This window comes from Perognathus longimembris, chromosome 9 (genome assembly GCF_023159225.1).
Source record: "Perognathus longimembris pacificus isolate PPM17 chromosome 9, ASM2315922v1, whole genome shotgun sequence".
NCBI lineage: Eukaryota > Metazoa > Chordata > Mammalia > Rodentia > Heteromyidae > Perognathus > Perognathus longimembris.
The window spans coordinates 47694894-47719028 of record NC_063169.1 but is presented as its reverse complement, the minus strand read 5'-3'; the positions used below and the strand labels follow the sequence as shown (position 1 = coordinate 47719028).

At 34.3% G+C, this 24135-nt stretch overlaps 1 protein-coding gene and 1 long non-coding RNA gene across 8 annotated transcripts in view; one reads left to right on the top strand and one right to left on the bottom strand.

Moving 5' to 3' along the window:
• Ptprk (protein tyrosine phosphatase receptor type K) overlaps positions 1-24135 on the top strand; it is a 481811-nt gene that overhangs the window by 114473 nt on the left and 343203 nt on the right. The window lies entirely within an intron of this gene.
• On the bottom strand, positions 19028-21550 carry LOC125357276. The gene is made up of 2 exons (XR_007212106.1): positions 21442-21550; positions 19028-19361 (listed from the first exon to the last, which is right to left on the bottom strand). It is a non-coding gene; the product is annotated as an uncharacterized LOC125357276 (long non-coding RNA).

Here is a 24135-nt window from a genome sequence, read left to right as displayed (position 1 = left end):
CTTCTCTCCCATAGTCAGAAGACAGACGGTCTCATTCTCTACCTGATCATGAGCTTGCAGATAAAATGGTCTGGTGGCAATGGTATTTTCTGAATGAGTTATATAAAAAGAGGGCTATGTCATATCCATTGTTTATCTAGAGTTTGTTATATCCTCTGAGTTTTCTAATGTTTTGAGATAATAGGATTTTTATTTTTTATGACATATTGATGTTTCATTGTGAAAAACACATTAAGATAACATATGAACATGTACATTCTATTTTACACAGCCCTAGAAAACATTTGTGCTTTCACTTCTATATGTTAATTTGAAACTAATTCTAAGTCATGTATTGAAAAATAACATGTTTAATCATAGAACTAAAAAAAGTGTGAAACTATTGAAAAACTGGACAACAGAGCTATTTTTCTTCTAACTTTAAAAAATGAATAAAATATATAATTACAAGTCATATATATTTATACATAATCTTTTTTTTTTTTTTTTTTGCCAGTCCTGGGCCTTGGACTCAGGGCCTGAACACTGTCCCTGGCTTCTTTTTGCTCAAGGCTAGCACTCTGCCACTTGAGCCACAGCGCCGCTTCTGGCCGTTTTCTGTATATGTGGTGCTGGGGAATCGAACCTAGGGCCTCGTGTATCCGAGGCAGGCACTCTTGCCACTAGGCTATATCCCCAGCCCCTATACATAATCTTATAGCATGAAATCATAAAATTGATGTTGATTTCCTATTACTAATAATTTACTAAAATCTTTTTATAATTTTTGTGAAATACAATATATTTTTCTACAAATTCAGACAATTTCTGTAAGCTTTTGTGAATTTAGTGGAAATGTCAGTTTCAATGACTGACATTAGTAGCATCTCTGAACTTGTTATTTACTATGACTTATGATATCAAAAGGAAAAACAAAAAAAAAATACAAAGTACAAAAAGAAAAGAAAGCAAAATCAACAGGTAATCATGTGTAATGGCTGGTCATAGAAGAAAATGGTAAATGTATCCTGTGAAAATTTGTTTTGTATTCCTATCATGTGATGTGCAAATGAATTAAAGTTGCTTTTTTATTCTGAATTGTTTCTGTCTGTGGGTGAGTGTGCTAATGGTTATTTCTCAGTCTGGACAGAGCATGATCTTTTTTTTTTGGCAGCAAATATATTGGCACTTTGTAGTTGATATCCTTTACTTCTTATGTTTGACCCCTACGTTGTCAGCAGGCTCATTTATTTTTGTGTAGAGATTTGTATTTTTTTCCAGAGGTGCATAACCTTATTTTCCTGGTGCATTTTAATTAAAGAGACTATTGTAATTTTTCACTTGAATTTTCTCTGTGGTATATTTAGACTGAATTTTTCATGTAAAACTGAAGAGGGTGGGTTGAAATGCACACATTTTGACTGTTTATCATCAGAGAATAATCAGAAAGACTTTGATTTATGGAAATGTTGCCATTAGTAATTGCCATTGATGGTGGGTAATGAGTAGCTGAAGAGATAGTGCAGTGTGCAGATGACCTTGTTGGCTCACCTTTATGCACAGCTTAATCGGTAGTTACAATAAAAGATGATATGTGCATAAAATGAAAGTGTTTGAAATTCACCCACATCCTCCAATTAGTAGGACATTAAGTAATTAATCATGCAAAGAAGGGTAAAAGGTCATGGGCATTTAATTTTTTTGTCCAATGGTGTTACTGTGTTTAATCTGGGGAGAGGTGAATGAAAGCACTCAAATGAGTGCTTTACATTCTTCTCTTTTAGCAAGAGATACTAGGTGTTCCATTTTCCTTATGCTGTTCTTTAAAGGTACAAATTGAACATGATCCTGCTTAGATGTTAGCAAAATAACATATAGATTTTTTTTGAAAATTGTCTTAATGTTCACTTCATTTTCAAAAAAAAACCAGGCAGGTGTGCATACTTCCTTTTGTTTATTCAACACACACACACATACACACACACTAGTATAAAACACAAAGAAAGCACTTGTCAATTCAGTGGTAAGAAGACTGCCTCAGTGACATCAACATACTATTGAACTCTGTAATACTTGGACATTGTTAATTGTTTTTAGTGTCCATTGTTTATTGCCCTTTTTGGCCCAGAGGAGGAAAATTAAAAAAGGGCAAAAAAATAACATAGAAGAATGAAGATGGGAAGAAGGAATCACAGACAAAAGAAGAAAATAATTTCTCCATATGAGAAAAGATATTATTTCAATAATTTCTCAGAATGTTCTCTTCTCCTGCATTTTTTTGGAGGTATTGGGAGCAATTACTGAGATTTGAATTTGAAGCTTCACTATCTGCTGCATAAACTATACCACCAGCTCTTATTTGCCTTAGTTGGTTTTCAGATAAGGGCCTGTGTTTTCCAACTATGACGTTTCTACTTATAGCTTGCATGTAGCTGGGGTTGCAGACATATTTGCTGAGATGCAGGTCTCACTCACATTTTCCTGTGCGTGCCTTGAATTGAAATCTTGACTTGTATCTTCATAGTAGTTGGGATTACTGGCATGTACCACTACCCTCGGCAGACTTATACATGACTTTTGTTAGATGACAATGATGATGGCTAAAAATGTTTGAAAATAACTGTAAAATAATGAAACATTGATCAAAAGAGTTTTAATGGCCAGAAGTTACAGGATATGAGCACCTACTTCACTAAATCCTCATAGAATTGTAGATTAAAAGCTTAGTGAGAACCTATTACACACATGACAATGTGACAGTCATGGAGCTATGGGAGGATAAATCTGTGTATTCAATTACTCCATATAAATTAACAACAAGCTAATCCATTCAAAGGTCTAAGTCTAAGAAATCAGTGTAGACAAGTTACTCAGAAATGTTCACAGCATTAACATCCAAAGTAGTTCCAAGTCAAAAGTAACTATAATTTCTTTTAACAATGTAATGGGCAAATAAATGGGGAGATGGTTATATAATGGGCTATCATTACTCCATATAAGTGAATAAAATACTACCACACATGATGGTACAGGTGAAATTTGTTAACATGTGGTAGGGATCAAACCTGACCTGAAAGAATTCACAATGTATTCCAGTAACAGAAATTTATAAACAAGCAAAACCATGGGGCAATTTGGAAATCCAGTTAATATTACTTACAATTAATTCTGGTTATTAATTTTTTCTTAGCCTGACTGTTGCTTTTGTAGCAACACTAAAAATGCATTAAGCTCTCCATTGATGAGTTATATCACATTTTTATATTGACTGAAGTTAAAAAAACAAAGTGTGAGTGAAACCAATGCTCACCAGAATAGTACTGAGAGACTAAAATAATAATGAAACGTTATATATTAGAACAAGACATAATACAATATCCCAAGTGAATACATACTCTTGGTCACTTTCCACCCTGGATTTTTCTCTGGGTATAGACATATAAAAATACTATGTTCTTTGACATCTTAGGGTCTTTTACTTTTTTTTTTCTTTCATTTCTCAAGACAGTGTTCAGTTTCCTTAGGAGGAAAAATGCCAACTTCTGTAACATAAGGTTTAAAATATTTTGGTTAGAATTTAAATGTTGAACTTTTTTTTTCTTCTCTTGTTAAAAAGTAATTGACGAAAAAAATCCCATTTCACAAACATTGTGCTGAATTCAGATTTTAATATAATTGAAAGACTCATGAATATTCATATTAGGCCTTCACCCTTAAAAATAAGATCACATATTTATTTGAAACATATTTAAGTTTTATTAATTTTTTGAAGAAAGAAGTGTCATTACCTTTCTTTTTCTCTCTGCCTCTTGTTTTTCTCTCTCTCTGGAAATCAACACCTATAGTACACTTCTCAGAAATCTATGATATAAAATACAGACTCAGAAAGAATGTGATATGTTGCATTGAACTAGAAATTATTCTTTGATCTTAGAAATCTATGCTTGTGGCCTTGTTTATCATGTAGTCTGTGTATTCTTTTATGCTTATGACCCTATGAACCAAATTATTTGATAATTTTATATATGTTCTTTCTAAATCTGAGAGTAGGGATTATGAATGACATCTCAACACATTTGTCTTTGAAATTATAACTGCTTTTTCTTTTTAACAAGTTTCTATAAAGTGACTAATTGAATTTTAGTTTTAGAGTCTCTAGAGTACCCATTTGACAGTATTTAAAATTATGACACTATTATATTCCACCTTCAGTCTGCTACATTTTACTGATAATGTAAATCATTTTGCAGTTCTTCATTTAAAATGCACACACTGTATAATATAAAAAATAAAAGCCCTCTGTCATTAGATTAATCTGAAGAGTGTAGCAAGAAACCATTCTTCCATAAAACTTAGTGAGCTGGGATCCACTATTTTAAAGACCTACTGGATCTCAATTCAGATCCATTTCAAAGCTCCCAACTAATATTTAGGGAGCAGAGATTACACAATGAAAGAAAAGAAATGAATAATGCTGCTAAGAAATGATCCCTTATATTTATTTGTTACTCCTAAGAATAGATGTCTTTTTCCTTTTAGATTAACCTATGAATTTTTAACCAGGTGGTTAAAATAAGGCTTGCCTTCTTTAAATATTTATTTGGTGAGATACAATGTGCTTCTGTGTTTGGTAGGGCACATGGATTGGTCACATGATTTTTGTGCTTGGCTTTCTTCTGACAGTGATATAGTGATTTCACAATGATTAATGTATACATCAATGGTTGCTATATACATATACATTTGTATAGAAACATTTGTATACAAATATACAAATGTGTATATAAATGTGTATATAAATGTGTATGGTAAATTGATAAGTAACATTTCAGCTGATTTTTCTAGTTAATGATATTTCTTAATTTTATAGAACACACATAGAATTTTCTAAAATAATATTACCAGTGCTATGAATGCATTTTAATGCATCTCAGAAGAAGTTTGAAGGGAGTTTAATTTACCATTTCTAATGTTTAGATTTTCTCTTTGAGAATGATATACAGTTACTAAATCCAGCAGATCAAATTGCATCTTATTTTTATCACATACATGATAAAAAATAGATAAGGCTTTTTAAAGAGAGGATCTCACCGTTGCTATAAAAGCAAGTTTTTATAAAATCATACCTGCTGGAAATCGCACACAGTTGAATTAATAGAATTTTTTGACAGCATGTCTGCCGGAAACAGAACATGGTTATGTGCTTGAGATGTTTCTAATGAGATGTTGGATTCCTAATACTAAGGGTAGTTTTCTTCTTCTCCTCCTTCTCCTCCTTCTCCTTTTTCTTCTCCTTCTTCTTCTCCTTCTCCTCCTTCTCCCCCTTCTCCCCTTCTCCTTCTCCTTCTTCTATTTCTCTTTTTTAATTTTTTTCTAGAGCCCAAGGTGCTTCCTTATTTTTTCCTCATCTAGCTTGCATTGTTAACTAACAAACTGAAACTTTGTGCATGAGTGAACACTTGCAATGTAATCATGTGTGTGAACAATTGCATTAGTCTTCAGGAGACCTGAGAGATGAGGTAGTGATGAGAAAGGAAGGAAAGGGGAAGGGGAAGAGGGTCAAAGAATGACTACACACGAGTTCTTCAACACAAGTGGGGAAACCTGTCAACATGGGAGATAGAAAGTAGATTCTGTTTTCTTTAAAAAAATTATCTTTAGTTATACAAAGAGATCAATTTCACCTTTTTCTGTTGTTCCTACTCATCTCTTTCTACCAACTCTACCAACTCTATCCTTCCCCTTCAAGTAGGAATTAGATTCTAAAGATCCTGAAATCTTGGAAGTTTAAATGTGTAACAAACTAGGCTTTGTTCCATGGGCTTGATAATCTTTAAGGATGTTTTTTTATTAATCTGATGCTTCCTAGTGTTCAGAAATGTGAAATGAAAAGATGAAATTAAATATACGGATATCTGCATATTTTGTACCATCTTGTCTCCCCCAACCTAGCCCATCTCTCAGCACCCCAGTTTCTTCAAGCTAGAATCTCTGAAAATCAGTTAAAGGTATAAGACCATATAGATAATTTGAAAGCAATGGTTCTTCCCACTCAAAAGCACTCGCAGATAAACATCTCTGAGATGGAAGTTGTTACTGTTGTTAGCCATCACTTACTGATAGATTACAGTTTTGAGATATCATACCTTGTGCATGTGTGCATGAGCATATGTGTGAGAATACAAACATACATACATACATACATACATTTGAACTCAGGGTGCTGTAATTGCTAGGCAGATGCTCTACCACTTGTGCCATGACACTCCAGCTCCTTTTTCTCCTTCTTCTCCTCCTCCTCCACCTCTTAATATTTCTCCTCCTTTTTCTTCTTATTTATTGATCTTGGGGCTTGAACCTGGGACTAGGCACTGGGCAGCTAATGGTCTACTGGTTGAGCCACAGCTCCACTTCTGGATTTTTGGTAATCAATTAGAGATAAGAGTGTGAAGGACTTTCCTGAAAGGGCTGACTTTGAGCGATGATCCTCAGATCTCATTCTCTTGAGTAGACTGGTATGCAAGCATGAGCCTGATTTTATTATTTTTTGAATTGGGTTTTAGATTCAAGACCTCTAGCTGGGATGACAATGGTAAGACACAACACCCAGTTTTTTTTTTTTTTTGTGTGTGTGTGTGTATGTGTGATTGAATTGGTTCTCACACACTTTTTGCCTAATTAGGTCAGACAATGTGATACTCCCAATGTCTGTCATCCACTTAGCTAGAATTGTAGATAACTGTGTCCGGCAGAATATCATATATATATGTTTGTCCTGCCCAAGTAAGTATCTGCAATATAATTGAATAAACCCCAGGAAAGAATTTGAATTGAGGTCTCTCCACCTAAATACTAAAGTCAGTGCTGTCTTAGTAGCATCCTGCTTTTTCATTGTAGCTTAACTGACTAATTTCCTTGACTTGGACGTGAGCATTAAAATCTACTATGTAATGGTCTATTTCATTTATTCTGCGTAAGCCACAGTGATGTTTATTACTGGTTTTTGTATTTTAATGCTGTAAAAGACTGTCCATAGGAAACGGACTCTAAGGTCTACTCTGGAATTGCTACTGAGATTGAGAATTCCCCTCATGGTATTGTGGTATTCTCAGCTCCTGCATAGGTGCTTCACCAGTGTGTTGATTTACCTGTCAGCTATTTTTAGTTATTTGATGAATACTTGCTGTTCATCCATCTAAACCAACCTTAAGAAACATATTATTTTTCTCTTTAGAGAATGGCCAGTGGACAAGAAATTCATGGACCAAAGGAATCAGACTAAAGTTAGGGTTTGAAAATAATTTGAAGCGTTTGTTTGCAGTGAAGTATTTTAGGACAAGAATTATGGGCTTATTTCAATGAGCAGTTCCACACCATGTTATCAAGTGTCTGTTGCTATTTTTTTTTTTTTTTTTTGCCCTGAGCATGGAGAAGACAGTTTACCACTTTCAAGTTGCTTATTAAGTGCAGTGAGAGTTGGAGGCAGTGCAGGGTGAGAGAGTGAAAGACTATAATGGACTGCTTGAAGGGTGAACCACTAAATGAAGGCTGGTTTTTAATGTAAGGACTATTACCCTTATGAGTATAAATGCAGCATGAAGAATGTCTAAATTACAGAGGATGGAACTGGCATGCTGAGACAGGATTTTTTCTTTTTTTGCTGCTATTTCAGGGATATAATGTATCTTAGTTTGATATGTCCCAGTATATCTCAGGGCAAACACAGCTTAGTATTAAAAAAGATTAAAAAACAAAAAAGGAAAAGAATTGTGCTGGTGTCAGTACTGGACAACCTCCAACCTCCTAAATAAATTAAGAGATAAGAATATACACTAATTTCAAAATCTGTACAGTCACCTATAATATATACTTTCAGATCAATACATAGTCCAGCGGAACAAAATTGCTTTTCCTTGCAAAGGGTATGACTAAGTACAGTTATGACCTTAGACTGTTCCTTTTCCCAAATAAACTTGTCTCATGATGTGTAGGGTGTACCTCAGTTTGTCGGTGTTTATAATCTTCCAGACATAAGAAGGATGCCTTTGATATAAATTGAAAAGTAGCAAAAAGGCAAGTAATTAACTCAAGCCTTGCTTAAAAATCTAAATGTTATCAATGATCTCATATAGTTAATGCTGTGGAAGAATATTTGGCAATCAGAAATAGCAACAATATTTTATAGCATGCATATTAATACTTAATGATAATAGCAATTACATTATTTTTGTAATTGATTTTCATATTAAAAAATTAAATAGCAGGATGTAATATGATTATAAAGAAACAGCTCTCGGAGAAGATTTTTAGTTTTAGCTACCAATACCAAAATAATATCAACTTACTGCGTAAATTATTTTGGAGAAATACAAAATTCTCAGATTAAACATAAGACTAAAATTAAGTCTTAGGCTAGGTGTGATGTATGTACTTGTGTCCCAAATATTTAAGGAGCCAACGCAGGATGCTAGGAAATCCAGGCCAGCCTAGGTAATATGGATAGATACTGTCAAAAAAAAAAACCCACAACAAAGCCCAAAACAAAAAAAACCCCACCAAAATAGTGGAATATGTGTTTAGCTGGTGCAGTCACCAGCAGTACCACCAGACTAAACCCAACCAAAACCAAGATTTTTACAACCTTTTGTTAAGCAAAAACTGACAATCTTAAGATTAATTTTCTATTTTAACAGAGAATCCAGTTTAACACACTATGATTCCAGTTCAGTGTTATTATTTTTCCAGTGAAATTGTTGAAGAAGTGAGTGAAGGAAGGAGAGAGAGAGAGAGAGAGAGAGAGAGAGAGAGAGAGAGAGAGAGAGAGAGAGAGAGAAAGAAAAACAGAGATAGCTAGAAAGATGGAGAAGGCTATCAGAACTAAATCAACTTTGGCAAAAGTTTTGCAATAGAGCCTACTTATTTTCAGAACTTGGCATTTGTTTGTATTATATTCCAAGACAAGTTTCTATGGCCTTTTATAAACCATTTCTAATATCCATTCAGGTGTCTTTGTCTACTCTTCTGCATTTTCCAGTAACCAGAAACTTTTCAATCCCTCAAGAAATAATTACTGTATTTTCCATGGCACTGTTCTCTGCCATTCAGCTCACAGCAAACTCCACTTGCTGTCAAAAATCTGTTTGTGAAATTCAGAGGTTTTAAGCACACTAACAGATAATTTTCAGTTGTTTTTATTAGCATTTTTAGTATTATTATTTTCATGATGCTGGAGATTGATAAATCCTACTTAAGTCTTTTACCACTGACCTACTCAGCCTTTGGAGTTTTTGAGTCATAAGTGAAAATACTTTCTTAGAAAAATTCAAAATATTGGCAAAAATGGTCTGGGGTGAATTGTCTGTTATGTTCACATGTTGAGAAAACTCTAGGGGGATGTCTTGTCTATCCTTTACTGTGTGGGATATGTCTCTGAGAAGCCAACCTGAATAACCAGACCTCCCCCAAAATGGCAGACCAAACTTATTACTAGATTACTTTCACAAGTCTTGAATATCCATGGAAAATCACAATTATTTATTCTTATTTATCTTTACACTTTAAAGAGAGAGTCGTGGCTCTCAAAAAGGAAAAAAAAATACTTTGAAATGATCTTTTTCACTTAGTAGCTGATAATGAACAGAACCTAATAGGGTAAGAATGTAACCTAACTCATAATAACAAATTGCCCTTTTTAAGAATGTTTAAGAAATAAATTCAATAGTAACTGTGGAAACTATTTGGATGTTTAATTTTCTTCTTCTAGTGTTTGACTTTGTGGAGGGCTAAGAAATATTTCACTTGGCATTTTACAGAAAAATAAAATGTGTGTAGACTCTCAAGACTTGTGAAAGTAATCTAGTAATAATTTTGATTTGCCCTTTCAAGGAATAATATCTAAGCAATGTTAGAGAGTATGCTAGTGAAATGCTTTGTGAAATCATTTTGCTTGTGAAAAAAGTTAAAGAACTAATGTTAAGAATAAGGTGAGAAAATGCCACTTCACTGTGCAGTTTTAACACAAAAGACAAAACAGTTGTGTATGTTGAAATAGTCACTGAATAACTCAGAATCTTAAAATGAGGTTTACTCTGTTCTTTTTTCTTGAGAGCATATATCATTTGTATGGAATTCAAAAATTTGCATGCATGGAAGATCTAGAAGGAAAATATTGATCTAGAAGAAATAAAAGCGAGCACCCAGCTAGTTCACTTCTTAGAGCATGAGACTCTTAAAATAAAGAAGAGTATTTTGGAAAAGGACTTGAATTTCACACGGTACAATATATGTTATAATATAACAATATATTATGGTGTAATATTTGATTTTTGCTCATATTTCCTGCATATGAAATCTTTGGAAGTTTTGATCTTTGTAGCAGTATTGTAAGATAATATTTGTAATGGTATGTTTTATAGTTTAACGTAGCTACTAAGAGTATGATTGTCACCTTTTTTACATGGTATGCAAGTGAAACTAAGCAACAGATTTTATGTAGGGGTGAAAGTGATGATTTCTTCTCTTGGATTTTTTTTTCCCACTCAGAATTAAACTTAGGGAACATAACAAGTTGATGCTGTTATATGTAACGTTCCTTATCTTAAACACTAAGTTTCTCTCTTGTCTTAAACGGATTTATTGAAATCCATTTTTAAAAAAAAGAATAGCTTTTAGACCCAGCACTGATAGCGCTTACCTGTCATTGTAGCTACAGAGGAGGCTGAGATCTGAGAATTGTTGTTTGAAGACAGCTCTGGCAGGAAAGTCTATGAGACTTTTTACCACTAATTAAACACCAAAAAGCCAGAGCTGGAGCTGTGACTCAATTACTGGAGAAATATCGTTGAGCCAAAAATGTTAAGGGATAGAGCCTAAGCTCTGGGTTCCATTCCTAATACTGGTACCCATGCAGACAATGATAAAATAGTTTTTATATTACTTTCTTAGTGTGCAAGCCGAGCAATGACTTCAGAGGAACAGTAACAGTGCTCCGAAGAGTTTTGAAAGTTTTAAGGCCTCATATATCTGACAAGGAAATAGACCCTTATAGGCCTCAAGGAGTCACTACAGCGGACTGACTAGAGAAAAATGAGTGGTAAAGCAAAACAAGTATATTCATTGTGTGCATACAGATCTATGCATGTGTGTGTTTGCATGCATGTGTGTGTGTGCATGCATTTGTGTGTCTGTTTGTGTAGGTATCCAAATTGTCCATTTTGTGGACACTGATTAAATATAGCTGAAATCAAAGACATTTCTTGCTGCTCAATTTGCCTAGTTTTGACTTAGCAAATGTGCATTATAAATGTGTTGAGGAACCCATCTTGGTAGCAGCCCAGAATTGGACCAGACTTTTATTCTACAACAAGAGCACTGTAGATGTATGTAAACAGATGAAAGAACTAGAGTAACTTGAGTTTACAATCCACATTCTGCTGGCTGCAATTTGGTTATGACTTTTAGCCTTCCTGACCTTCCATTTCACTATCAGTAAATAAGAGATGAGATTCTGTGTCAATTTTTGTTGTGCCATTCCAGGAAAACACCATATTTGTGTAGCATCCCAATAATACCTAGCATGTAGTTTTTGCTTAATAAATACTGTTTGCCTTTTCCCTTCCGTCCAAGGTGACATGGTTGGTTAGTGAAGTCATTAATCTGTAAGAAATTGATTTGAATTCCTTTCACTTACTTAAGTACAGAATTAATTGCATTTCCCCATTGTATTTTCAGCAGCTCATTAGGAATTATTTTATGTCCAATTCAGAAAATTACCTTTCCTACATAATTGTTCACTGCATGCATGTGCTTTGTACTGTGATACATAATGATATCTGAAAATGATTTGCATGAAACAGTACTGTAGGTCAACTTGGACTTTTCAAACATTCTTCACTCATATAGAATATTTGAGGTGTGGCATAATTTTGAGAAAGGTTTTGCTTTTCCTTAACTCTTTGAGAACATTAATATGTAGTTATATATTATTATGTAGTTGTCCTATTTGCATTACGAAATCACTTCGTGATCTCTTGTACTTTAATATTTTTCCTTATGAACTTCATCATTTTACTTACTATTAACAGCACAATATGAAATGTAATAAAGGTAGAATAAAATTTTAAATAAAATCTAAACACCAAGGAATGATAACTATTTAAAGACTCACTGCACTGTAAAATTGGATTCTGTTACCATATAAGTAGCCTTAGGCAACTACTAGAGCATATTGAGGCTATATATGACTGATATTTGCCCTTGTTTTTAAGATCCAGCTTTCCTATACTACAAACAGATTTCATTTGTTTTAAATTTTTAATTGTTATTTATATCTGAACAAGTGTTTGTTTGTATTCAACATATTTGAAGGATCTTTTTATAACCCATTACTAGCTATTAGGCCTACCAGATAAACAATAATATCTTAATATATATATTGAAGAAAACAATTTATAGTTTGTCTTTATTGGAATATACCTTAACTGTATGTGGTTATTTGTTGTGTTTCTGTAAAAGTCTGAGTTGTAGATTTCATTCACAGATAACATCTTTAGTATTGTTCTGGACTGTATTGGAGTTATGTAGAATAAAGAAGTGATTTTTTTCAATATTAAGAAAGAAAGAAGTTAATATTTTAAAAATAGAACCTAGTTTATATGCTTATAACAGTCTTGAACTTGATTAAAAATCTGTAGATGGAATAAAAATTGCATGCAGTTCTCATTTTACTTGACCTTCTATGTTAATTAGGACTTTTTTTTTCAGTTTGGAGTTGGTTTCATGTCTAGAAAACATCGATTCTGGTTTTATTTTGTTTGTTTCTATATTTTGGATTCATACTGTTTTAATAAAGTAGATTACTATTTTCCTTTTAATTGTTTCTCAAAATTTTGAATAACAAGTCAAATGTTATGATGAGGAGAATTTAGCCAGTTATATTTACCTATTTCTTACCCACCTATTTGTCCTTTGAATAGTTATTTATATAATTCTGGATGTGCCACATTCTATTTGAGTTACTAAGGATAAACCTGTGAGGCAAATAGATACATTTCCTTGTTTTCAAGAAGCTTGTGTCTTGGAGGGAAAAGTTTTCTTTTTTAAACCCAAGTGTAGTAAAAGTAAAATATGCAGTGTTTCCAAAGTTATGAAGGAAAATGAAAGACCTAAGAGATACGCAGGCACATCCATGCAAATTTCTAGGGCAACAACAGTACTGGCATTTGGCTTCCCAAATGGAAAGCCCTGGAAGGATGTGCATGCCTGGCCTTTGAAAGAATTTTACTCTGATCTTGACAGCGTCATGCAGGATGGCCCAATTTGAAAAATAACCATGAGGAAGCAAGCGTGTAAGCAAGGACACCAGTCAGAGGTCCTTGTGATATCCAAATGAGGGGAAATTTTAACTTGAGATCTGGTGTCATCAGAAATGATTACCCAGTGTCCAGGGAAATCCAATTTAATGATGAATTGGATTTGGTATGTGAGGTTAAGACTGGAGACATGGATTAATAAAGATGGCACAGGTTAGCTGTAACATGTGATAGAATACAACTGTTATGAGTTATGTGGAGATTAATGGGGGAGGTGTGGATGATTGCAAATTTGAATTAGAGATGTAAGTTTAAAATGCTTACACTTAGTGCTTAGTGCACAGCTCTACTGTAGATATATTGGAAACCATAAGACTAGATGAGACCCTAATCATTAACCTAAATGAAGAGCACAATACTTCCAAGGAGTACATTATGTATATGTCTCTACCCTAAAGAGACAGAAAGTGAAAATAATAGAGAAAATTTAAATAGCAATAAGTTGGTCCTGTTCTTGTTGTAGATATGTTGAATATACACCATGATCTAATTGGTGTGTGTGTGTGCTCTACCTGACATCTAAACTAATGCACCTTTACAAGGAATAAAGCCCATTTTTTTTAATTTTAGGTAAATAAAAAGATTGGCTGGAGCAAGTGCTATATATTCCTTGTTTTACTTAAAAACAATAGCTAAGATTACATTGAGATCTTTTCAGTTTTTGTTACCATGTTTGTTTTGAAATTATCTTCATTAGTTTACAGCATTTAGAGTCTGTGATATATCCATGTATTGTAATACACATATTCAGGTTCCTAAGTATTGGTCTCTTCTTTTTTTGTTGTTGTTGTTTTTCATTTTGCCATATCACATATCTTTTCCAAACTTCAGCAAGGAGAATGGTGAAAATATTCTGAACACAGACTATGCAGAAATGTCTTTTTGCTATGCCTCAGAAGTTAGATACATCCCTAAAGGCCAGGTGTGGGTCCAAATTATGCCAGTGTCATTCATAACCAGTGATTTATGGTCATAAGCTCATCAAAAATGGGCATGTAGGATATACACTAAAATTATATGTTCTCATAGCTACCTAGCTTTAGTAACTTAAATCAGGTAGGAAGGACAACTATAGATAACTTCTATTTGCCCTTAGGTTTCCATCTTATTTTTCACTGGAAACTGTATTTAAAGATTAAAAAGATCATATAGCAGATAGTGGTCAAATAGATGTGTCTGATAAAAAAAACAGATTATTAATTTTAAGAGGAAAGAACTAAACATAAAGTCAGTGTTTTTCTAAGGTTTTGGTTGTTATGGGTGGTCGAAGAGCAAGTGTGTAGTAAAGCACAGTACTGTATAATTCATAGATAAATCCCAGTATTTATACTTGTTCAGTTTCAATTCACTGAGTTGTCTGATTATAATTGAGTTGTTCATATTGTTCACTTGAAATGTTCTGAGGCAAATGAAATCTTTGAAGAATTCAATTATACTGAAACAATAGCCACAAGCACAGTAAAGTTATTGCTGAAACTAACAAAGGGCATGAGGGAAAACACCACCCGTAGTTAGTTGTCTCCTTGCTATTGCTTGGAACCGAATTATTTAAATTAATTTCCAAAGCAAACAGGCTTCAATTTAATATGAACTTTTGTAATAAATCATGGAGGCTAACATTTTATCTTTTAAAGTAGTACGATAAAATGCTTTATAATGAGGTGAGGTGATTTTTAAAAATGGTAATAGTCAAAGCCTAAAATTAATTTTATAGCATGATGACTTAGTAGTGGGACTTCTTTTTTTTAAAAGAAAAGATTGGAATGCTGTGATAATTTAGAGTTTAAAATGAGTTTTATGGAATAGAAAACTTTCAGCAGAAAATAATACTCGTTTAAAATAGAAAAATATAAATATGATTAAATGTCTTGATAATAAAATGCACTGCCTCACAAATAATATTGCTATCAAAAATACTTGAGATGCCTCTAAAGGCTTATAAAGGGAAGAAAAAAATAACTTATTTAGAAAATGAACCAATATCTGGAGCAGTCGCTTAGGGAACTCGCAGTTCTATTCCCTATTTTACTATTAATTCTGTAGCTCTGAGCAACTAATTTAACCTTCCAAAATCTCTCCCTCATTTGGGTAAGGAATGAGTAATACTTTCCAGCTACCTCAATAACAGGGATACCCTGGTGAATGATGATGTTTATTTAGTACATTAGGCTCTGTGGGTGGGATAGCAAGTACTACAATATGAACACACACTATTATCACTGAAGAGCTAGTTTTTAAATGCTTACTTAAAAATACTTAGGCTGGGACTGTGGTGTGTGCTAGGGATCAATTAATGTGTCCTTCCTAGTAGACTCAAAGTCCCCCTGAGAAGCCATATTCCATTTCATACTCCATTCAAGTCTTTGCTGTACATGTCCAACATGGAGGAATCATCAGTACATATCTATTTAGGCCAGGGATGTTTTGAATGATCTCAGATGTGAATGATTGATTCCTGTATGATGCTGACAGCCTGAGAAGAAAGAAACTTGCATTCTTCCACTTTCTTCTCATCATTTCTCATTGGGATAAAATGTTCTCTTCTGGAACGGATTTCCTTATAAGAGAATATTTTCCAGGAAACGGCACTTAAATCATCATGGTACATGCCACAATAGCTATCTACTCTAATGTTAGAGAAAGTCTATAAGATAGGTTACTTTTTAAAACATTTTCCCCCTAAGAAAGTGCTATTTTTATGATAAATCCAGCTTCTCAATAAGTATAAAAATTCAGAGTTTTTATAAACTTATTGTTAGTTTAACCAGTGTTGTTTTAAATAGTCTTCTCTATGTGAAGCACTAACAATCATTTCTGACTTGTATCATTTTATTTTATGCAGTGTAATACAAAATTAAACTTAGATTTACAACTAGAGCCAGCTCTGGTTTGAATGTCTTATGTGATGTTCGGGTTGCATGATTTTCCAGTGGTTTTACTGATATTGCCAGTCTTTGAACCTTATTTCCATATGGAACATTTTAATTTTCTCTTTAGAGCTCTTAGAAAGTAAAAACTGTACTTTGGGAAAAAGCCTACTCTGAAATTACTGCACTTCTGCAAACTACATCTTTTTATTTTATTTTATTTTTAGGAATTTAGAAGCAGGAAATGATTCATTAAAACTTTCATAAAAGACTGGTTGGACAATGATGGGGGGAATCCATGTGTAAATATACTTTCAGGATAACTTTTTTTTTTTTCTTTTGGAGCAGTACCTACTGTGTCTTACAGGCAGTCAGCTTGGCTTGTGAAGTGGTAAAGTTTAAATTGCATGCAATGCCAAGGCTCTTTAAAAGAAAGTGAATTAAGTCGACTGTGCAGCTTAGCTCTTTGGTGATTTTTCTTTTGGAAAGAAGTGTTGTATTCTTATGTAGTCTCTGCATAATGGAAAGATTTTCTGGCACCTGCATTTTAAAACACCATTATTATAGTCTATAATTTTAAAGTACTTTCAAAGTAGACATTACTGTAGAAGTCTAGCCCAACTTCCTTGCTTTGACGATATGAAAACCTAGTTCCAAAGAAGTAGGAATATTTGAAGGTGAAGAGCACTAAGCTCCTTAAAATTGGAAGCAGGAGGAACCCGTCCCTCACTCTAGTTTTGTGACCTGAAAGAGTTAAAGGAGAACTGCTTGTGAGTCTCATATTCTTTATTCTGGTTAATGGCAACCTTGGGTCAACAGCACTTATTTGGTGTTAAAAATAACTTGGAAGTAAGTTGAAAAGAATGACAAGGCTTCACTGGGGAGAAATTAGGATTACTCAAAGGAAGCTTTAGCTAGTCAAAGTAAGCAACCAGGAAAGGAAAGATCTTGCTCATTGGCCCTGCCACAGATTTGCCTGGATTTTGATTGTTTTTCTTTTTCCTTTTTAAAAAGCAGAATATTTCATTGTTAGAGGACCTCTCCCATCATTAAAAGTGGACTATTCTTATATTATTGATTTTGTTTTGTTTGTTTAAATAGAGTAGAAACCTCTGCTCTTTCACCTTGAATTTATGTTCTATTTTCTTTACTTCCTATTATCCTTGTCTGCCCCCAAGAACCTTCTTTCTTTAAGTCTAAAATCCAGGAAAATTAGTTACGGACATCTGTTGATTCATAAAGCAAGTGACATCAAATATACTCAGCACTGTAGGAAGGGGATGGCATGAATGCATTTCACATTGTGTTTGAGTAGATGTGGGCATTGGCAGTGTGTGTGTGTGTGTGTATATATATACACATATATATATGTCACATCTCCATCATTTGTCCTGTGTTGTTTCTTACATTGCTTTCTAAAACTAACTGTAATCTATTACAGTGTAACCTATTATGATGAGAATAGTTCATTTCTCAAAAGCTTTCTGAAATTTTCAGGTAAAGAGTGAGCATTTATTTTTTAGAGCAGTTCATAGGTTCTATCTTAAGATTGCTATTAATGTACTTAGAGATCGATGTGTAAGGCAGGCATCTGAGATTACATGGTTTAGGGAGTTTGGTTTACATATTAAACATCTTGGAGAGGTGTTCATTATTATCATATTTAAAGCTATATTTTAATATGGGTTTTCTGCCAACTATTAACTGTTAAGGACAGTGGTGATCCAAATTGGCTGGTTTAGACAATTCTGGAAGCCTTTAAAAAACAAACAAACAACAATTGTGCAGGTCCCACCTGAGACTACTTATCTTTAACTCTCTAGGAATAGGGCTAGGGTATTGGTGCTTTGAAAAGCACTCCAAGGCATCGAGATAATCACTGAATTTATCAAGAGTTGGATTTGAAGACAATTACTATAGAATTATGTGGGTATTTCAATGGGATGGTTTTATATAATATCCAGAATTTTTGTGTCATTGGTAATTCTCTATGTAAATGCCATCAAACTGTTCAGAACTAAATAGAAGGGGTAGGGAGGAAGCAGATAATTCCGCATTACCTATTGGCAGTGTTGGAAATCAACTACAAAGAATACAGTGGGACTGTGCTTAATTTAAGCACATTCCAGCAGATATTCACTGAGGGTCTGATATGTGCCAGTGGTGAACTAGATAATAAAACATTCTTTATGGAGTTTGTACCTTTGAGGAAGGTACCTCATGAGGGTGAGGGTTAAACCCAGCTAACTGTTTACCCAAGCTAGAAACTTTCTCTGCACCTACATGAGATAAGACTTTGAGAAGTAAGAAGGAAATGACAAAATTCAGAGATTTCGTAGTCATTCTCATTGACGTATGTCAAACGCGCATTAGGAAATGCCTCTGAGTCTCCTTGTCTATAATTATTTCTGGAGTGTTGGAACCGCATTATGGCCACAAAGTCTCTGAATCAAGACTGCTTTATTTTTCGTCTGTCTTCTGTACTTTTTATCTTGACCTTCTTCAGACATTTATTTACTCAGCCGTGAATTGGACTTTGGATTTCTACTTTGTAAGGATTTTGTGCACCTTTAAACTAGTTAAGGCCCTTAGCTTAGTACTTGGTGCAGATACCATGGCAGAAGTGATCATTTTTGTTTAATAGCTAAAATCTAGAGCTATGTAAATTATTAAAAAAAAATCTTACTGGATCACAAGAGGTGTGAAACAATTTGTGCTTGTCTTTTCCTGACAGTTTAAGAGCTTTAATTTCATCACTTTTATTAGTGGAATTTCTTGGATAGTTTAGAGCATTATTGCATGAGGTGATCCAAGCTTTTACGAAAAATATTACCTTAATACCAACAGTTTAGAACCTAAAGAGCTAGTCACAGTGACTTATTAATTCCAAAAGCATCCAGGGTCCATTTCACTTCTGTGCTTACCTTGGGCTTCTCTGTGTGATGCCAACTTAGGTGGTTTGCTTCCAATGGTAGGGGCACATCTGTCAAGTGAAAACTACAGAAAACCTTTTCTCTCCACTACTCAGAGAGATATTGCCTTTCCTGTAACTGATCTCAACTTAGAGCCAGTGTAAAACATTGTGGCTTGAGACTTGAGGGAAAATATCACCGGGATGACTTTCTTCTGACAGAGTTAAAAATAGCTTAACATTTGAGTATTAAACCTTGTTAGGTTTTTAAATGAATCTTATCAAATTGTCCTTTTTTTGGTTGTTACTTTTTTTTTTTGGTAGCTGAAATCTTTAATAAGGTCATTTGGTTGGAAAACACTCAATCCTCGGGAGAGATGCTTGTCCCTCTTCTGAAAGTACATAGGCACAGTTGGACACAGCTGACACAGTACACACTCAAATCCAGCCTCCATAGCTATTAGCCACTGAAGCAAGGACACTGTGGCTTTCGAACATGTGACACCCAGATTCTTATCCAGTATGAGTCCATTCAGTCCTTGGGTAGAAGAAATGCCAGTTCTACTTCAGATCAGTTACTAAAGATTTTGGAAGGCCTTTTAGAGTCTGAATTTTGATCTTCTGAAAGTTATTTTTATTTTGCCAATGCATTGTTTTTTAGTGAAATATATCCTCAATTCCTTTTACATCTACCTTTATGCAAAGGATTCCAAATTGCAAATGTCATTTAGACACTTATACACTTTAAACCCAGAAGTGACTTTTAAGCTGAGTGAGTGTCTTTTATTGTTGGTGGCTGTGGAGATTTAGATAAGATTGTTAGGAAAGAGAAAATTGAGCACATGGATTATTTACTTGATAAAAGCTTGTCTTTGGCCTAAAATGTTGGCAAGTTTTTATTCAAGTGTGTGTCTGCTTTTGGTAGACATATATGTAGTATCTTTTGGCATGTTGTTTTAGATTTAAGAATATTTATTTATTGTCAAAGTAATGTTCAGAGGGATTACATTTTCATACATAAGGTAGTGAGTACATTTCTTATCAAATTTGTTACTTCTTTCATTTTTCTCCCACCTCTCTCCCCCTTAATTTCCCTCCCCAACCTTCCCTGAGTTCTATATTTTTTTCAGCATACTGTCTTATGAGTATTACTGTTAGATTGGTTCATCTTTTACCTTTTGTCTCTCCATTTTGTTGTTCTTCTTCCCTAGGTCTGATAAACATACATACAATGCCTAGTGTACCAAAGTCAGTTACAGTGTATCAGGGATAAAACCACGGGGAAGAAAGACAGAAGAAAAAGGCATAATTTCATATGGGATGTTGAAAATAACAACCACAAAGAAAAACCGCTCATTTCCAAATCTTGTAGTTAATTTTGCTTAGCATCATCTTATGTGGTCATATATACATAGTTATTGAGCTATTATGATCTTCTGGTAGGATTATCCAAGACTATTTCCAATGAGTGAAACCAAAGAGTTTATGTATCTTTGGGTCTGGCTCATTTCACTTAGTATAATTTCTTTCCAAGTCTTCATTTCTTCACTAATGGGGCCAAGTCAGTCTTTGTAATAGAAGCATAGAGTTTCATTGTGTTTATGTACCACATTTTCTTGATCCATTCATCTACTGAGGGGCATCTGGGTTGGTTCCGTATTTAGCAATGGTAAATTGTTCTGAGATAAGCATAGTTGTGCTGGTAGCTTTAGTGTGGTCTTGCTTGTAATCCTTTGGGTAGATGCCCAAAAGTGGGGTTGCTGGGTCATAGGGGAGCCTTTTGAGGAACCTCCACACTGCTTTCCAGAGCATTGCGCTAGATTTTAAGGGACACTTTGAAGAAATTGTTAGGCTTGAATCACAATATTTATTAGATATTCTTTATCATCTATTATAGATGTATACAGTATTCTTATATAAAATTGTTCTCAAATTTACCATCAGCAAAAAAGACACACAGCTTAGCCAAATGATTTCATAACTAGGAAAAGAGGAGTTTTTTTTATTTTACCATTACTGCTTATAAAGATTAGATACACCAGATGACAATTTATAATCTTAAATAATTTCTAGTTTTATGTATATCTCAAATAACAAAAATAGTTGGTAGAAGAGAAGATGAAATAATTCAATACTACATTTAATTTAAAATGCACACAGCCTATGTTCATATATGTGGAATGAGAAAGTTCAATATTAGTTATTATCTATTGATTTAAGGTAGTCAGATATAGCTGATTATGCGAAAGAGGAATTTATTTAATGGTGGTGGTAGAGGATAAGTGAATCACTGCTCTAGACTTGATTTAAAAACTTGTTTAATAATGCCCCTTAATAATGCGTTTGATTGGAAAATTAACCAAGATGTAGACTATAAGACTGAAACTTTGGCATTGTGTTAACAATTCAGTTATTGCATTTCTTTTTTTTTTTTTTTTTTGGCCAGTCCTGGGGCTTGGACTCAGGGCCTGAGCACTGTTCCTGGCTTCTTTTTTGCTCAAGGCTAGCACTCTGCCACTTGAGCCACAGCGCCACTTCTGGCCATTTTCTGTATATGTGGTGCTGGGGAATTGAACCCAGGGCCTCATGTATAGGAGGCAGGCACTCTTGCCACTAGGCCATATCCCCAGCCCCAGTTATTGCATTTCTAGTGACGTATTCTCATGTATAAAAAAATCAATAAAAGAAAACTAAAATTCTGTAACTAAGGCAAATTTATGTATAGATATTTTGCTGTCCAAAGCAGAAAACAATCTCATGGGGGCAGAGGGAAAAGGGGAGAGAGAGGGGAGAAATAACAGAGGAGGTAACAAATTGTACAAGAAATGTACCCAGTGCCTTACATATGAAACTGTAACCCCTCTGTACATCACTTTGACAATAAATAATTATGTTTTTAAAAGTTAAAAAAAAAGCAAAAAAAAAAAGCAGAAAACAAATAGGAGACATAACAGAATGGCATAATAGAAGACATAACTTAGGATTTGTAAAGAACAAATGGAATTGGGCTTCCTACCTTTCAGGTTAGACAGCTCTAATAATTACAACCAACCTGACCTATATTACTATTGTTGTTATTGTTGTTTGTTTGTTCTTGTGCTTGAGATAGCAACTTCCTTTGTGTGGTTTTTGAGGAAAGCTCATGTGCAGTGAATCCTTGAAGCTGTTTCTCAAAACCCTGTAAACCATGCTAATTATGAAGCATTTTAAATGCCTGAAGAGCCACTCCTCACAGATTTACTCAGTACTTGGCTGTATTAATTTCAAGGAGTTAATAGTGATTTTTACCCTACTCTGAAGCTTCAAGTACAAAGAAGCAATAACAGGAAGATTTTTTTTAAATGTATCTGGTTTTCAGGATTTAAAAAAATGGCTCTTGTGGCTGGGTGTTGGTGGCACACATCTGTTATCCTAATTACTCAGGAGGCTGAGATATGAGGATTGTAATTTGAAGCTAGCCCAGGCAGGGTAGTCCTAGAGTCTGATTTCTAATTAACCACCACAGAGCTGCAAGTGTAGCCTTTGCTCAAGTGGCAGTACACCAGTCTTGAGCACAAAAGCTCAGGGAGAGTGCACAGGTCTTGAATTCAAGCCTCCAAACCTGCGTGCATGTGTACACATGCATGTGCACACACAGAAAGGCTCTTGTGCATGTAACACCATAAGCTAGTAAAACTGAATAGTTCCTGGTGGCCACTAAAAGGATGTTATTTCATAACTAACCAGTCAAAGCAGACAAGTTTTGCAGATGAGAAACCTAAGGACTTTTCATATCAGTGGTCCTCTGCTGGAAGCAGACTGGGAACAACTTAGGTTGTATAGTGGGGGAAAATCGTCCTCATCCTTTCCTGTGTAGTGTCCTAACTCTTGATTTGTTAGTGCTTACTTTAAAAGTTACAAAAGTTTTCTTACACCCAAATGACCATGAAGGCAGTCAGTCACATGCAATCTTGTCATAGAAATACTTCTCAGAATGAGTGGAGCAGTTTCTACCAAGGGAAGTTGAAAACACAGAACACAGTCTAGATGTGAATGCCAGTTTCAGATTCACCACACATCACAGGTTGGTATTCAATATATATGTTTCAAATGCCTGTTGGTAATTCACCTTGACATTATACAATGCTGGCTATCATCACATCTCAATATTTTGTGATTACTTCGTTGACACTGATTGATAAAATTTCAAAGCGGTGGTATTGAAATTCTGTCTGAGCTAGTTACAGATCCAGGGTTTTATGATTTGTTTCCTTTTCTGAAATACAAAGATTCAATGAGGATTAATTAAATAATGTGTCAAAGTTTAGTAGTTTGACCTTAGAAACATCTGGTTCATAATTCTTAGTAATTTTGTTCTGGTTGCTGAGAGAAGCCCTGGAAAAAATAAGATGAGTTCACCTTTCTTTATGCTTTCTTGTTTTCTTCTTAGATGTAGGTTAGGACGGCATAATTTTGTGAAATGCTTTAGAATGCTCTGTCCTTGTGAAAAGATCATGGTTGTTTTAAGTGTTTGTTTAAAAAAATGTCTCAGTAGAATCTAGCCCCAAGAAACAAACACACAAAAAATAGAAATTGGTTATTTTTAAACAGTAAGTAAGTTTTCCTATCGTGTGTTCACTCATGAAGCAATGAAATAAATTATAGAAGTAAAGACTATCTATGAAAGAGATTAACTTTCCTTTAATTCTAGACCAAAGCATAAGAATCATGGTTTCCCTCATTTGTAATTTGTGGAGGGGAAGGGGAAGCACAAAAATGGGACTGATGAAAGAATTCATCAGTGATACTCACTAGACATTATGTTGGAAATAAACTATACAACTTGTTGGGGAGGGAGGTTGGGAGGAAAATACTGGGAGAAAATGAGGAGAGAAGAGGTGACACTGTTCAAAAATAAATGTACTCAATACCTGACGTAGGTAACTGTTATCCCTCTGTACATCACCTTCACAAAAGAACAAAATAAAATAAACAAGAATTATGCCACATGCACCTACTAAAATATTGA